The following is a 17,685-nucleotide window of genomic DNA, read 5'->3' as shown; positions in this document are numbered from 1 at the left end:
ATTAATGTCAGATGGACAACATCACGCTGCTGGCTGCCATCCTTTGTGAGGATGCTGGGAGGCAACAACTTTGTGATGCTTGTGACATTACTCTGCATTCCCAATTAGTCAATTTAGTAGAGACACCTTAGGAACTTTATAGCTGTGACATTTCTCTACAATCAACTCCTTAAAAATCCTTTCCTTCTCCAAAACTTCTTAAGTAAAAAAGTTTGGCTGCCCATAGCCTTAACATAAGAACAGAAATCAGTAGCCAGCATTTAATTGTTTATATCTTGAGACAAAGATAGTGTCTAAATAATTGTCTATTGTATCCCAGAGACAGTACAGGAAAGCTCTTCCCTAGCAGGGAGCCTACAGGTCACACATGCTTCTGCCATAACATTTGCTATAAATAATCTTCAGTTGAGCAAAGGTTTGTGCTAGTTACAAAGCAGAGTAAGGCAGGCACTGTGCTCCTATCGGTTTCAGCCATTAGCTCTCCCCAGAGAGTGCATATCCTACCCTATTGTTCCTGCTCAAATGTTTGAAAGAATTATTTTTTCCTTGCTTCTTTTGTTTGGGGAGTTTATTTATATTTCCTCTTTGACATGGAATTACTACTAGAAAAAATAAGTGCCACTTACAAGGCAGCTCACTGATGCCAATATTGAAATTAGGTGCGGAGGGTCACATTTATAGATACATTGCCATAGTTACAGACCTCGCAAACCATGTTTCTGTGTTAATGTATGTTCAGCACATTCAGCTCAGGATCAGAAACAAAGAGCTCGGTGCCAGTGACAGCCCCAAATTCACATGCAAAGACCAGGAGCACATGCAGCAACTGGTTCTGCTCAAACATTTCCAAGAATATTTCAGCATCTTACTCAGCAACGCCTTTACATTGCCCTGGTGACATCAAAGGTCATCTCACGTACTTAACTGCCTCCCTTCAAGCCCTATGTCTATCTCCAGACAGATATCAAGCAACCTATTCTTTTTAGGCAGCTATATGGGTGCGATTTCCCCTGTACTTCTTTCCTTAGAGCAGTCTGAACAGGAACCATCACTTCTTTCAGGTTTCTCCATCAAAACAGGCCAAACACATCACCAGGCCAAAGGAGGGAAATGGAAAGGCAACGACGCGGGCTGGGGGGGCTGCTCCCCGCTCTCATAAACAGGCTGCTAGGAACAAACCTGCCACACAGCCTTGCCTTACAGTACAGCAAACTGCAGCCACCACCACCACCTCCTACAAACACAACAGCACAGGACTGAATGGTTGGTGGCTGGTTTGCTCTGAATTCCCCAAGCACCACATTATAGAAAATCTAATTCATCAAACAAAGCCTTTGGACTAAAAGGTGATGTACAGCCTTATCATGCTCTGAAATTGGTGTCAAGCCTCAGATTGGAGCCCAGGGTACCAGATGTACAAGGGTCTCTGCCTTCAACAGCAAATGATTGCTTTAGGAGTATTCTGTACTGCTTTTGAGTAAAATCAACCCAATTCCTGGGTATTTCAAGGTTTGATGTTCTAAACAGGCCAATGACACCTGCTGTGCATTTGGCTACCGCTGCGTTCCAGGATATCCAACTTGGGAAGGCAGGTGGCCTTGCACAAAATCGCTTTTAGGCATGTGAAAAACCTAATCTTGTGTTTCTAGAAGAACACCATAACGGCTGGGTGCCTGGGCTGTGCTCTGGCTGGGGCTTTTCACCCAGAGAGACACAGAGCTTTCAGGGGTCTGACACCCACCTGCACCTTACTTTTCCCTCACAGGGCAGGGCTATTGTCTCATCCAGGCATGCCCAGCCCAGACCCAGAACCCTCAAAAGTCACAAGTGCCTCCTAGACATGCAGACACCTCTCTCCTGCCTTCCCCCCTCAACAGGAACAACAAAAAATAAACCTTATTTGCATCCAGAGCCATTACACGCTAGCCAGGAGCACACGGCTAGCCCAGACTGGTGCACACCGTGATGTGTTTGCCGAAAAATATCGATGGGTGGGTGATGTTTGGAACCCAGCTGCCGTGACAATGCTGCTGTTGCCATACATGTTATCCCATGTTCACACAGCCCAGCTCAGCCAGAGCTGGTCCCTGCATGCACATCTTATAACCCAAGACTTCAAAACCTTCATTTGTCAGTGCAAGCCTGCCCTGCTGACCCCATACAGATACCAAACCAAACAAGCAGCTTTTAAGCAGGCACCGTTTGTGCATCCCCCGTCTGGACCACTGCATGGTCTCACCAGTGTGGCTTTTCCCTGCAAAAAGGGCTGTCAGCTCGCATTCCTCATGCACCAGGGCCCCGCTCGAGCCAGTCACACTCCACGGGGCGACAGCAGCAGCAGCCAGCTCTGAACATAGGGAAGCCACATCAGATTCAATTAGCATCATTACTGATGAGCTTTTTGATCTTTTGGCTGTGCCCCTGCCATGCACCCCAGCCGCCAGGATGAGGCTGTACACACACAGGTGGCGACATGGTCACATCTCCTCTGCCTCCCCACTCTGCCCTCCTCAACAATACTCTTATCCCTTTTTTAGGATTAAAAAACCCAGCTGAGCAGGAGCAGCTAAAGGTTGCCTTTATCACCACTTATGGAACAAAGCCTGAATCTTTTTTACAAGGAGCTGAGGATTTTGTTCCCAGTATTAGGCATCTTTTCATTTCCCCTTTTTCTATGTTCCACGAAGTCTCTCCAGTCACTCCTTTTGAACAGCAAGTGAATTTATTGCTACAGGTGGCAAGGGACAAACACATAAACAGGAAAGCACAGGACCAGTCACTCTGAACGCGCTCATTGCATCCCCTCTGAAGGTACATCTCCCCACCTCCAAGGATGAGCCCAGCACACCTACATCTTCACCCATGCTTTAAAAGCACAAAAACGTTTGGCAACACATGCAGGCAACATCTAGTTTTTGCAGGAAACTGCACCGCATGGATATACAAATATTGCTATCACACACAAAAACCAACGTGCTGATTTGCTAGCTCACGTCACACAAACCTAATTTTTTTTATATGTTACAGTGCTTAGCTAACACCGAGCAGCAGCAATACCCTTGCCACAGCTCTGGAAAACCCTAGACCTTCACAGCAGCAGGCAACAGCAGGCTGGGCATCAGACTGCAAATACAGTAGCACAACTTGGAAAAGACAAGAATATCCATTTCTGCAAGGACGTGCGCCCTGTTGGAGGCACAGGACCAGCTCACAGCGAGTCAAGGCACACTAGCTCCTGTCTTCTCAACCATGAGGCTCAAACCCTGCTCAGCTGGTGCAAAAGCTGCAGGAACTCCCACGCTGGTGCTCAACCTGCCTGCACAGGCAGGGCAGCAAACGCTGCCAGGGTTTGCAAAACCTGCTGAGTTTTCTGGATGTTATTCCAGCGTTGTGTCTTTTATTTGGCTGGAGCTAGTACTCAGTACCAAGGCAAAATCACCTTGGCTTACAGGCTATATGCTGGATCTTTGCTACGTGCTGACACATTTCCTTCCTGTAGTAAAATGAACGGGCTCTCCCATACATAGGCTATATCCCTCCCTCGAAATAAAAATCTTTAAGGAGTCAGTCCTTCCTGTCTATCGCACTTGAGACGCATCGAAAGAGCACTCTGAACCGTAGTCATACCCAACCGTTTGGCACAAGGGCTGCAAAGTGCCTGTGGCATTCTGGAGATGCAGATGGCAAATATTTTGACAGGTTACTGATCCCAGTAACAGCACCTTCCCACAAACCCTGTGATTCACCATTCACGTCAGTGGCATGGAAAAAGTGACCCCTTCTTCCTTCAGAGGAGACAAAAGCAGCGCTTAAGAAAAAGCGTTTAAGAATATGGGCTTGTCCAGCAGAAAATCCAAGCAAAACTCAATTCTCACAGAAGCTAAAGGGATCTTCTATCTTTAATCGTTCCTGGACTTTTTCTTGTCTGTCTCTAAAGACATGCTCCCTCCTGTCCATAGGAGTGTGCAAACGAGAGCGACAGCCCCAGCAGACGGCAGGGAAGCCATTGCTGGCATCAGCAGAACAGCCGCTATTTCACAACTACTCACAGCAAGAAAATCGAGAAACCCAACACAGCCAGCATGCCAAAAATAATCTCCCTGAAATACGTGGCAATCGGGAAGGGTTGCAAAGAGCAACCTGGCACACGAGCAGGTGAATGCTTTGGTCCTGACAGCATCAGCTGAGGGCATGGATACAGAAATGTACATCAAGCAGCGACCACTCTGCCCCACGGCCCCCACGGGTGACAAAAACAGGTCCAGGGAAGTCAGGAATGAGGCAGCAAGAGAAGCACCCATCTACCCAATTAAAACCAATCTTTTTCATCCTCACGTCAAAGGCATATGCCCTTGTTCAGTTTGTTTTCAACCCCGAAAGAAGACTGTGCTGAACTTTCCTCCCAAACCACACCTCCTCTGACTCCCTGCTTCCCCAGCCTCAACGGCAGCTGGATGCAATAGCAGAGAAGGGGCAATGGAAGATATAAACGAATTAAGCATCTGATTTGGGAGCGGGGTTATATGCTGATATGAAGTTCTGACCCACCACTACAGCAATGCAGCTCCACAGCCTCCAGGCCAAAACTGGCTGTCATTTATCCAGCTCCAAGCATGGTCTCCCCCTACCCTTACAGCTAGAAATCACCATTTAAGCTGCATGAGGCTGAACCCCAGCTTGTTACCAGCAACAGAACGAAAGAGCAGACCAGCACAGGGCTCCAAAGGGTACTTTGCTGAACTCTTTGTGGAAGGTCTTATCCCAGATTGCTACTTCCCTAGAAACCCTTTCGCACACGCAGGAAATGCTCACAGCCCATCCATCTCACACACCCCTAACCACAGCTCCTACCCAGCCGTGTCCCAGCTGCCAGGGAGGAGAGCTGAATCTTTAGCATAAAAATCAGATTTCCCACTTTACAGGCTCAAACAAGTATTTAGGTGCCTAAACTAAACTCAAATTAGGGTTCTCAATATTCATTCCTGCAATGTATTTATCCTCATGCAGCAGAAGATATATAGAGAACCAGGGAAATGCAGCACGGAGGGGTTTCTCCAACACGACCATTCAGACAGACCTGGTCTCCAAAGACAACTTCATAGCTAAATCTGTGGCTCTTTCCTGCTCCCAGCAAAAGTTGCACCTCCTTCTGTGAGTGTGTTTGAAAGGAGACACGCAACACTTTTGCTTTTCTGAACAGCACCGCAAGGAGTATCTAGCAATCAGGTCTGTGACCCCTGGCTATAGCACTGCACAGATCCATGGAGTTATCCTGCAGCATCTTGCAGTAAAGCGCTTTCCCCAAAAAAAACTTCTTTGTGTTTTCAGCTTTGTCTTATTAAACATGCTTACGCTGTAGCTGTAAACAAAGGTGAAACTTTCCAGTAATCAAAGCAAGGTGCCTGGAAAGATTACAAAGCAATTATCACTCAGAAAGTTCAAGCCTGAAACCATGTGAATAGATTCCCTATATTTATTATAGACAGTTTACATGGCATTGCCCTTATCCTTTATGGGTGCAAACCCCACTGAATATAATCAGAAGGGCATTAAGGGGTACAAGCACACCAGCCTGAACCACACAGGGCTTCCATATAGCCCACTGCTTCCTCCTATGCTCTGGACAAGGGCAAAACACTTCAGAGGAAGGAGGCAAGAACTTCATTAATGAGCAGTTATGGAATAATCTGCGCCTTGGAGAAAATTGCTTTTAGCTGTGTCAAACATGGGTTGGCTTATGCCCTGAAATGCATTTATTTATGTTGCTTTTATATGGATATTTCTACCTAATGCAACTCATTATCTTCATAAAAGTTTATTATAATGATTGGCTTTAACTTATTATGGCCAGAAGTCACAGGGACCAATTACAGACCAAAGCGAGGCCAGAAAGGCAATGCCTGTCCTTGGGAGTGATTACAGGCGATGCTGTATTACCCCCGAGTCAGAAAACGTCAACCACTGAAGAGTCAGAAACAAAGATTTGCTATTGCTCCAGCAGATCCCTTTGGCAGAGTCCTCATTCGGCAGTCCACAGCATCAGACCTGGGCAGAAGGTCCCACCAGCCAGCCCAGCTGAGGAACTCAGCTCCCTTTCCTGCTTGTAAAACAGCCTGCACGCTCAGATGTTCACTCATTTATACCAGGCTTTTGTGGCCCACTCTTCTCACGCTGCCTGTGCTGCCAGCAGTGGGAAGTGCTCTGCATGATCTATGCACCACTGGGCATGAAGCATCGCTCACTTCAGAAGCTGTAGCTGGGCTCACGAAGCGATGGCAAGAGCAGGACACCAGTGCCGTCGTTGCCCTGCATTGCAATTAGACAGCAAAGCTGCTCTGCAGCCAAGTGCTTCCGACAGAAGCCCCAAACGTGGGGCAGTTTGCAGCACCTCCTTTTTGCTCTCCCTGCAGCCACATCATCAGAGACGCCGCTCCAGGCACACACCTACCCCAAACCTTGCTCTCCACAGGCCAAGCGGTGACCTGAAGTGCCACAGGACTGCCCTGCCACCCCTATTCAGAAGGGCAGCACCTCACCCTAGCGAGTTACTGACTTTTCTCCTGTTTTTCCTTCCTCGCAGCAGCCCACTCCTAGGAACAGGAGCAGAGCCTATTCAATTCAGTCCAATTGTTAAGCAGTGGCAGGAGCCCTCCCAGCACCGGCACTGCATTTGCAATTGGGAAACCTGAAACGATTCCTTTATCATACGCAGCTGCGGCTGATCTGGCACCGCCTGTCACGGGCCCACGCTGGAACCCAGCAAACCTCCTTGTGGCTCCGCTTGAGGTTCAGTTCATTCACTCAAAAGGAATTAAAAACCATGCAGAAGGGGGGTTAAGATCCATCTTGGTTTCCATTCAAATATTTAACTTTTGGCCTTAAAAAGCTTCCTTTGCAGTAGTGGAAACACACACGCAGTAGCATCACTGCAGCAGGAGCGCTTCCTTGCTATGAAGCCGAGAAAGCTTTCCATGCAAATCACTCCCCCAGCCCCAGAGCTTTCCAGCTATTGAAGCTTCACACCATTTTCCTAATTCTGCCAGAATGAGGTGGGAAAAGGAAGGTACTTTACTTTCCAAGCAGCATGAGGTATCCGTGCAGCCCTCCTGTTGGAAGTAAAACCTACATGGCGACCGCAGCGTGCAGCAGCCCTGAGAGCAGCGCACCGCTGGGTCCCATTCAGTGTCTGGGAACAAAATGATGTGGCAACACAAAGCATCAGCCAAAGCCACCAGATCCGAGCTGGAGAAGTGATGAGACCTGCGGCACTGTCCAAAATCCAGTCCAGGTCCAAACAAAGCCCCACGTTGTCTCAGCTTCCACTTCAATATATTTTAACACAAGCCTTTGGCTTCAAGGCCAAGGTCTTGGCCATCCATAACTACCTCCTCGGGCAACTGAAGAGACAATTCATGGGAAATACTGCCCAAAACAAACCCCATCCATTTGGTTGCAGAAAGACCCTATGCAGACTATACTCCGGTGTTCCTTTCATCATTTAACTAACTGTAACTTTGAAATTAGGTAAAGGACTGAGGAAAAGTCACCCTGAGAACTTCTGCTCAAAGCTCCTGGCTCGGAGCAGGAGAGCTCCTGGGAGAACCCAGCTCCCTGCAAAAGGCTCTTATCGCTCCGCTAAGACTGGAGCAGCAATAACAGGAAGAAATTGTTTTGGCAGGACTTACACCATATAAAGTAAACTCACCGGCTGCTGTTGTATAAAATCTCACTGGAAAACACACACACACAGAGCCATCATCCCCTGTGGCTGCGGACAGCATCCCCCGGGCTGCGGTGGGCTCCCACACACCCACCCCTGCTGTGCTCAGTCTGCCGGCATTGCCCGCACCATGGAGCTGTGCACAGCACAGTGTGAAAATGCTTAGAAGCCACCACCTTGAGCCCTGCTGCTTCTCCTGGCCTTCCCCATTACCTGTAAGGACACACTGAGCATGACTGCAGACGGTCACCGAGGGACACCATGTGTCTTGCTCGCCTGCACTTGCTGCTGGTGGTGTCTTTTTCAGCTCTGGTCTGGTGTGGAAATCAGAGAGCAGAGCAGATTAGGATGTGCTCTGCACCCTGGGACATTGCCTAACTCCCTATGGCAGAAGGGAGGGATGGGAAGGCAGTAATGGGCTCTGGTGCTGGTGCTTTTGCTCACCGGGAAGCACCCTTCCAGTGCAAAGCCAACTCCTTGTGCTGCTCAGAAACCCACTGGATGCTCTCCTCCTCCTCACTCCCTGCTGCACTGCCCCAGCTCAGGCAGGACCCTGGGGCCACCCTCCATCAGCCAAGTGCATCCTCTGCGCCAGCACGGGCAAAGGCCAGGCACTGCCACGGTGAAGCCCCACACCAACAGCTGAGCTGAAGCTGCGAGTCCAGAGGCTCCATGACCGCACCGCTCCGGCTAGACGTGTGACTTCATACCACTTCAGCTAAACAATTCCAGCGCTGAGGGCAGACGCTCACATCAGTGGCATTGTTTTTACACACAATAGGTGTTTTTTTATACCCGCAAGTGAAACGGGGCAGTTTTAAACTGATTAATGGTTCTCTCAAACAAGTCTCCAAGTGTACGGGAGGCCTCTGGCAGACAATGTCAACCCAGTTCTAGTGGAACAACATCAGCTGCTGCCCTGCACCAGACCAGTGTAAGAGGAGCAGCAAGAGCAGAGCTACAACCACTCCCAGTGTGGCTTGTTCATATGAGGGACAGACACTACTGCCAGGCTCCCCATCCCTCTGCCAGGCTCGTGCTTTGCTCCGCTCGTTACCGTAGTGTCAGAGAAGCCTTTCGGTTCACTCAAGCCAGTGCACAGCAGCAGCATCAACCCTGTTTCCACAAATTCAGCGGTGCCCTCGAACCGAAGCTGGCGTCTGTTGAAGATACCAGCAGTTTGCTGCAGCAGCAAAGGAGCCAGCGTGCATCTCCTGCTGCACTGCCAGCCGGCTGACACCACCATCACCAGCCGGTGTGACATTCGAGGGAGCTCACCGCCTCACCTATGCACACTGAAGTGTGGCACCTCGACCAAGACAAGCTTCCAGCAGCAAATTCACTCCCAGCACAGGGCAGGTTGCTGGCAGCTCTGTGCCACCCGTGCACAGAGGGGCTAGCTGCCTGCACAGCTCTCTGGGGCTTTACTGGGGCAGCAGCAGCTCAGCTCTTGGGATGCAGAGTCTGCAAAAGCCCTGGGAAGTTCCACACTTAATTCTGCCCCAGCGTGCAGCAGTAGAGGAATGTCACACATGCAGCTTTGCTCTTTACACCTGCCCCTGTTTGGTATTTTCACTCTTTTGGGATGGCAGCCAAAATCGAACGAAAAACGCAGCGAAGGGAAGCTGTGAGCTGAAGCAGGCAACCTGAGGGGTGACCAACCATCCTCACAGCAGGGGGGGATGCAACTCGGACAGCAAAGCTTTCAAATCCTCTTGCTTCTGCCGGCGGGCAAGTTGTAGCCAAAACATTACACACAGCCCTGCACGAGAGGACCTGCGGTTCACACGGGTGAGGAACGGTGTTTTGCAATTTGGATAGCACAGCCTGGGAAATACAGCTATCACTGCCAACCATCTAAGCCACAAAGATTAGTTAAGAGGAAAAAAACAAAGTGAATGCAAACACAGGCAGTGCAGCATTCACTCCAATGCTCAGATAAGACACTGAGGCATGGACAGGTTAACAGGCAGCCTCAGTCACACCACGAGACTGTGACAGGTGAAAACACAGCCTGCTACATGCTGTCCCTGCCTATTTACCCCTGCAAGATCCACATCGCATTTTTTGGTATCTCAAAGGCAGGGGTTTGATGGGCTTCTGTATAGCCCACACACCCTGATTTTGCATCACTCAACACGTCTGCCACGCATCACCCACAAGCAGGAGCAGGCTAAGCAGTAAGAAGCTGCAAACTATGATGAGGGTCCATGCCCTGGCTCTGCTTTCACTCCAAGTTCTCCTTGATCCTGAGGATTCCCATGGAAAACCCGAGTGGTGAGTTTAAGCAGAAACGCAGGGATTTGGGCTAAGCGTGAACTCTGTGCAAAGCCAGCTTTGAGCTTTGCCACTCTGCCAGCAGCCCTGGATACTCCACAACATCCTTTTAACGCAGCGAGACATTTTAGGATGTGAACAAGACCGAATCCTGCTCTTGCCCCAAACAATAGGCTCTGCAATAATGGTGCAACCAGAATTTCCTGTGCGGCAGCGTGCGCCAGCTCCCAAGACAAAATACCATGGGAAAGCACTACCACAAGAAAAGCCGCTTTGCAATGCACCGGGGCAACTCCTCAAGGCTCCTGGGGACACTGTTTTTACAACAAGCAAAGCACCACAACCAAGTCCAGGCCGGGAAGTAGGTAAAACCACACCAGCGGCTCCAAACAGAAGCCATCCAGCCTGGGAATGGCTGTGGATAATTCATTATCGCACCCAGCCTTCTGCAACATCTGGACGCGTCTTTCTCTCACGGATATTTCACTACCCTGCAGTCCATGTGAAAACATCACATCAGAGTGGGCTGTGATTTGGAAGGCTTCAGTCTCAGCTTGGCTGGGGTGAACCTGAGCATCACCACTCGGGTGGTGCAGGAAGCTCAGGAGTGGGGCTGGCGCAGAGCATCTCTCTCAGTACGGCAACAGGTCCCGGCAAGAAAAGAGCAAATGTCGGCACTGCATCAGACACAGAGAGGCAGCAATTGCATTCAAAATGCTCTGGTGTGGACCTGTTGGAGCTTCTACCAAGAATGAGGGATCAAAATGGATCACAATCCTGAACACAAAGAAAAGCAGATGAAGAACTCCTATGGCAAAACAGGAACTGGGTATTCCACAGCTCTGCTGGGCTCAAGGATTTGAGGAGAGCTGGGGAAACAGAAAGAACTAAACCAGCATGCTCAACACAAATAAAACCACCGCCCTGCTCCAAGCTCAAGGGTTTTTTGCCTTTCCACCTGACAGCACAACACAAGAGCTATGGGTTTGAAGCTGCAAATGTCGCATGCCCGGGCTCTGCTGCCACCACCTCCCCAGTCTAGGACCTCTGACCCTTCTCAGCCGCAGGAGGTGCAGCGTTCAGTGTGCAACATCGGGCGGACCACCACCCCCACACACTCAGCATCCTTCTAATGTCTCACTGCTACCATCTCTCTAGCTCTATTTGTGACACTTGTCATCAAATGTTGGTGTCATTCATTTCTCTATAGTTTTTTCAAGGCAGGACAGAAACCATTTCTACGAGGTTTTTTGACCCTAAAGTTACTTACCTGCCTGAAAGTATTGTACTGGGTTTGTGTGGCAGGGGTTTGGTGGCAGGGCACTACAGGGGTGGCTTCTGTGAGGAGCTGCTTTCCAGCCTAAACAACTCCATGACTCTATGTCCAACGGAGCCCACGCAGCTGGCTGCAAGAGGGACCCGTCACCGGCCGAGGCTGAGCCCATCAGTGACAGTGGGAGCCTCTGGGATAACGGATTCAAGAAGAGGGGAAAAAACTGCTGGAAAAAACAGCAGCTGGAGAGAGGAGCGAGGCCATGCGAGAGCAGCAGCGCCGCAGCACCCGGGGCAGGGCAGGGCAGGGGGGCTCCAGGCACGGAGCAGAGACCCCCCACAGCCCGTGGGCAGCCCCGGCGGGGCAGGCTGTGCCCCCAGCCCCCGGGGGAGCAGCCCCCCCCCCCCGCCCCCCCCCCGCAGCCCGGGAGCTCCCCCGGGGCAGGGGGTGCCCGCAGGGGGCTGTGACCCGCGGGCAGCGGCGCTGGGGCAGCTCCTGGCAGGAGGGGGGGGGGGCAGGGCTGGGGCCGGGCTGGAGACCCCATGGGGACCCCCTGGTGCCGGCTGGGCCTGGGGGGCTGCGCCCGTGGGGGGACCCAGGCTGGGGCAGTGTGGGGAGAACCGCGGCCCCTGGGAAGGAATCGGGTCGGGGCAGTTCATGGGGGGCTGTCTGCCGTGGGGGGACCCCGGCTGGGGCAGGGCAGGCTGTGAGGGGGAAGCAGCGGCAGAGCCAGCGTGTGATGGACGGACCCCAGCCCCATTCCCCAGCCCCTGCACTGCTGGGGGGAGGAGGGAGGGAAACCGGGAGTGAAGTTGAGCCTGGGAAGAAGGAACAGTTGGGGGAACACATTTCTAAGATTTGGTTTTATTTCTCATTATCCTACTCTAATTTGATTGGTAATAATTTAATTTCCCCAAGTCGAGTCTGTTTTGCCCATGACGGTAGTTGCTGGGTGATCTCCCTGACCTTATCTCAACCCAGGAGCCTTTTGTTATATTGTCTCTCCCCTGCCCAGCTGAGGAGGGGTGACAGAGCAGCTTGGTGGGTGCCAGGCACCCAGCCAGGGTCAGCCCACCACAAGTATCTATAGCAAAATACGGAAAATACAAATGTTATCTTATACATGCAGCAGCACCTGCCCTTACACTACACGGTGCTCCCTTCCCCGTTAGCCCGTCCCCTCGCCACGGACGCGCAGAAAGCTCAGCATTTATTTCAAGAGGAACAAGGTCAGAAAACAGGTGAGAGCACCTGAGCCTGCCTTAGCAGCGATCCCAAATAATTTGGGGTGCTTCAGGACCTCAAATGAGAGGAAGAACTAACACAACTGGCTAAATTTAGTCCCTTGCTGCTGGATTCAGCACATATGAAGTGCCAATTGGTGCAAAGCACATGGGTACAGGCTGTTTAGAGACCTTTGGTCCAGAAGCACACTGGTACACAAGACCAGCTTTCGAGGAAAAACCGTACACCCAGCAGCTGGCATGTTGAATGGGAGACACGCTAAAGCAGGAACAAACGGTTTTCACCCCATTTCTTCCATCAGCTCACCTAACTTGTCTCTGCCTTGTTCTCCCCAGCTACAAAGAGGGGATGAGAGGTGTCACAGCCCTGCGCAGCAGCTGCCACCAGTCGAGGTTGAGGCTGCGCACCCTGAAGAGCAGGACTGACCCCACCAGCACAGGGGGACAACCCCCTGCTAGCCTCTTGCAACAGCCAGCTGCACCTACAGCAGATAGATCTTTGAAGACAAAGAAAGCAAAGCCTTGATCCCAAGATCGAGGAAGGCCACTGCACTTGGGATGGGGACAGAAGAGATGAGGACAGAGATGGCGAGGCCAGAGAGTGCCTGCTGGCTGGGACCCTAAATTCAACACAAACACCATGCAAGAAAACCAACCCCCAGAGCCCCAGCAAAGCTTCTTGGCGTTTCCACAGCAGAGGACTGGCTTTTCTGGCTGTGTGTGTCTGGCTTGGGTCAGGACAAGCCACGGGCAGCTTGGCAGTGTGTTCAAACAAAGGGAGACACAGAGCTGTGGGCTCCAGACGGGGCGATGCCCTCTGTCCAGAGAGGAAGAGCAGAGAAACCATGTGCAAGAAATCAGAGCAGCAGGAAGGTCTCAGAGCTCGACCTATGGCAAAAAAACCACTTACTGGGACATAGCTGGAAAACGCATTTTTAAGTGGCTTCATTAAAAAAAATAATTTCAACGCTCCTCCATGATTTCTTATTTTAACAACCACTCAGTGCCCTGCTGGTCTCCCTGAGCTCAGCCCTCCGGACACGACACCCCAAAATTCATTCACTAGGGTGTAGGTGCACACTAATTATGCTATACCATTTAGGCACCAGGGAACTCTTCCCCAAGAGGCTGTGGTTTCCAGACGTGCATTGCTGCCTGCTTAATAATCAATACGAGCTCTCCCGTGCTACTGAAATCCTTTCTGATGTTTGCAAAATGCCCCCTTCTGGCAAATTATAACTCAGGTTTTCAGGCCATATTGTGTAGATGAAGAAAACTCCAATAAATCTGTCATCTAACAGAAAATTAGTGCTGTGTCCTAATGTCAGCACCGAACACAGCTATTGCATGTTCAACGTAAGAAGGCCAAATACAACAAACCTTAAGTAACAAAAAAGCCGCACAAAAATTAAAGCTGGTGATGCTTATGCCCCGAAACACAGATGGCAAGAGGCCACTGGGCAAGACACGTGTTGAGAACCCTGGCTCGTGGTGCTGGCAGGAGCCCGGCCCATGGGGGAGGCCAGGGAGGGAGTAACCCCCTGCTGCGTCCTGGGGCAGCCACGGCAGCACTCCTTTGGCATTTCTGATCCTTCTATTTCTCCTCTTTTTTACCCATGTCCTTTAGGAGACTTTTTTTTTTTTTACTTTTTTTAAGCAAGACAGAGTAAGTTTATTAAATCAGCTAATATTACTGCAAATATTTGGGAAGTCTTTGAGATCACAAGACACAAACAAACAGCCAGGTAAATGCAGGCAGAAATAACTGCTCCAAGCATAACCAGGTTGCAGTAATTAGCTGGGTGATTTTCAGCTCCTGGCCTCAGACCATCAGGATTCCCCAGACTATTTCTGAAAGGTCTCAGTAAGATAAATCCAAAAGGAAACCCATTCTCACGCTTCACCTGGAAGTTTCACAGGAGCCTGCAAGCTGAAAAGATTAAAAAATGACTGGACAGGATGGTTGAGAGCAATCAGCACTTAGTAAAATGAGCGGTAACAGCAGTGGGAGAGAGCAGGAGACTCCAGTGCTCAGGTAACCAGGAGGGAAAGTAGTAGCTTTTGCAACAGATATGGGACAAACCAAAAATGGAGCAAAGGGTCAGAAAATTCAACCAATTGCACCCGTGACTTTTAGTACCCAGGATCAGGAACAGTAGCTTCCAGACTCATCTTCCCAAGGCAGACCTTTCCCCAGCACTTCCAGCTTAACTCATCAGGAGGCTCCCCCAAAGGAGATGATGCATCTTCCCTTCCCTTGCTTCCACACGTATGTTTGATGCACCTGCTTCTTCTTTCTCCCATGAGCAGCTTCCCCCCTTGGACCACCAGCTCCTCCTGCAAAAGGGCTCACTCATGTCCCACTGCGTAAGCAACAGCCACCGAGCTCCGGTTTGAGAGCCCCACCAACAGGCTCTGGGACAGGTCTTCTCGGGCAGGAGGAGAGCATGGCAGCAAGCTCGCTGCAACCCCTCGGAACGACGGAGCCCATCCTGCACCACCTGCCCCGTCCCACATCCCCGCTACAGCGGCGCCTCAGCCACCAGCGGCACAGCAGAAGATGAGGTTTGCTCGGAGCGGCTCTTGGCACATACTGGGTAACGCAGGTGCCGGGCAGCACAGCATAACCCTCTCCCAACACCACCACACTGTTGGTTCTCCTTACAGGAATGCACAGAAATCAAATTAATTAATTCCAGCTATGCACAAGGGTGCGAGCAGCATTCACACCGCAGCAGGGAAACCAGATGGCAGAGCAGAAATTCGGCACTCCTGGTCCCTTGTTCCATCGGGGAGCCAAACGCCACTCATGTGAGCCACCCTGCCAGCGCTGCTGGGCACCCTCGGCACACGAGCAGGGCAGCCCAAACACCTCCACAGGGTCTCCAGCAAAGCATCCACCTCGACCGGCACCAGTTAACTTACTGTAACAGACGTAAATTTGGCACTTTTATTTTCCCCAATCAGTGAAGATACTGTGGAGGGAGTGAGCAGCATTCCATAAATATTTGGATTTAAACAGTTACAGTACGTTTTGATCCAGCTTGCTGTACCCAGGCTGAGGTTTTAATGCCCTGTAACCAACACAGCCACCAAGCCCAGTGCAACACGACTTCTGCACTGCAGCCCGGCCCCATTTAAAGATGGAGCTAGTGCTGGGTGCTGGCTTTGCCGTGAGCCAGCGGCACTCGGGGGAAAGCGCTGGGCCTCGTCTTACAATAAAATGTAAGGGAGGAGCAGGAAGGTTATATCAGCTATTAATCCGTGTATTTTGAAATAGCTCATCTAATAAACATTAAGGTGTAAAACAAAACCACAGAGGTGGAGATGTGAACATGGCATCTCACGGGAACCCTCTGTAAACACATGAGTAAGCCCTTCTCAGCGAGGTTGCCCCATCAGCTTCCCTGGGACTACCAAAACCAGTAAGAACCGAACCCTCCCAACCAAAAAATATTCACCGCAGCCAACAGAAATCCTCTCCTGGACTCCAACATACTTTGAATCAGCCTGGGTGAGTAATGACCCAGTTCTTAGGCAGTTCACATGAGCGTAAACCGGGCATAAACTACTGAAATCTGACACAGAGTGGAAAATAAACCCCGGCTGCGATCAGAATTCGGCCCAACTCAGCGCCCGGCTGGTCCCTCCTCTGCACCTCAAACCAGGCAAAAACCAGCCAAACACATCCGCGCCTGGCGCCACGCTAGTTTTTCTCTCCTAAACTTAACGCGCCCTCGGTGGCTTTGCGCTCCCGCGAGGGGGGGGGGGGGGGGGTACCCTGTCCCGCAGGCCCCTGGCAGGGGGTGACACGCTCAGCAGGTCACAGCCCGGAGCGAACCGACGGGACCCCCCGCCCGGGGCCGGCCCCGCTCTTACCTCGCCGCATGGCCTCGGCGCCGCGCGCCCCCGCCGGCCCGCGGAACCGGCGCAAACCTCCGCTGGCGTCTTGGAGTGAAATGTTAAAAATATTAAAAAAAAAAAAAAGTAAAAAAAAATAATAATTAGGTATTAAAAGAAAACAAAACTACGAGCTCCTCGGAGAAAAATAAAACTAAACCCAAAAAGCTGGAGAACGGGGTGCCCGCGCCATGCACGGCCCCGTCCGCCGGGCCGCCCCCGGGAGCTGCCCCGCTCCGTCCCGGCTCGGCCCGGGGCGCGCTCCCCGCCGGCCCCGAGAGCGGCCCGGACCCGGCCCGGCGCCGGCGGAGCGCTCAGCGGGCGGCGGCGGGGGCCGCCCCGGGCCGGGCGAGGGCAGCCCCGGGGGCCGGCGGCCGCCCGCGGGCAGCGGGGCGCGGGGGGCGCCCGCCGAGGCCCGGCCCGGGCCGCGCTGCTCCGCCGCCGCGCATCCCCCGCAGCCCGTCCCGTCGGGGCCCGCCGCGCCCGGGCGCTGCCCGAAAACACGGCTGATAACCGCCCCAACAAATAAGTGTTTTCCTTAAAATCTGCTGCCCGGTGAGGAGGTCCCAAGCCCGGACGCGAGCGGGAGCCCGGAGGGAAACTTTGTGCAGCCGGTGCGGCGGGGAGCGGCCCCCCCAGCTGCGCGGCACCGCCCGCCGGCCGCGGGCGCGGGGGAAGCGCGGGGGAGGCTCCGCGGCCGCCGTCAGCGCCCCGGCCCGGCGGCGGTGGGGAGGGGACAGCTGGGGGGGGGGCGATGCTGACCCCGCGGGGGTTGTGCCCCCCCCGCCCATAGGGACAATCGGAGGACGCGCGGTGGGACTGCCGGCGTGAGAGCCCCGGGCCCCCCCCCCGGGGAAACTGAGGCACGGAGCGGGGCACCACGGCGTGCGCCCGGCCCCGTCTGCGGGGCTCCAGGGTCGCCAGCCGGCTCTGCAGGTGCCGATGGTAAAACCGCAGCTTCTCCACCGCTGCCGACCAGACTGCACGGCCAGATTTTTAAGAACTACCTCAGTTTTACCCAGGCTCCTTATTTCCGAAGGAGGCTGCCACCCCGGGCTGGGCTCACTAACTGCTTTCCAGCTCCTTCGCTCCCCTCCCTGCCAGGGAGACCCCTTCTTTCCCCACCTGCCTCCTCCCACCTGCGGGCAAGTCTCTCCAGACAACCACTAGCCCACCTGGGCAAAGCCAGGTGCTTCCAGAGGCTCATCAGACAGCCACGGGCCCCTGCAGGACAGCGCTGAGCTCCGCCGCCCTTCCCACCCCAGAAGCTC

At 52.5% G+C, this 17,685-nt stretch overlaps 1 protein-coding gene across 2 annotated transcripts in view; it reads right to left on the bottom strand.

The window, feature by feature from the left end:
- Window positions 1-16,667, bottom strand: part of ARHGEF9 (Cdc42 guanine nucleotide exchange factor 9) — a 221,546-nt gene extending 204,879 nt beyond the window's left edge. For both annotated transcript variants that reach the window (XM_055727375.1, XM_055727376.1), the window contains exon 1: window positions 16,394-16,667. The gene's annotated coding sequence lies outside the window, so the exon portion shown is untranslated. The remainder of the gene's footprint in view (window positions 1-16,393) is intronic.
- Between the last annotated feature and the right edge of the window lie 1,018 nt (window positions 16,668-17,685).

The sequence above is a fragment of the Falco cherrug genome, chromosome 15 (assembly GCF_023634085.1).
Source record: "Falco cherrug isolate bFalChe1 chromosome 15, bFalChe1.pri, whole genome shotgun sequence".
NCBI lineage: Eukaryota > Metazoa > Chordata > Aves > Falconiformes > Falconidae > Falco > Falco cherrug.
Note: the sequence above shows the minus strand (reverse complement) of the source record. Positions and strands in the feature narration are given on the sequence as shown.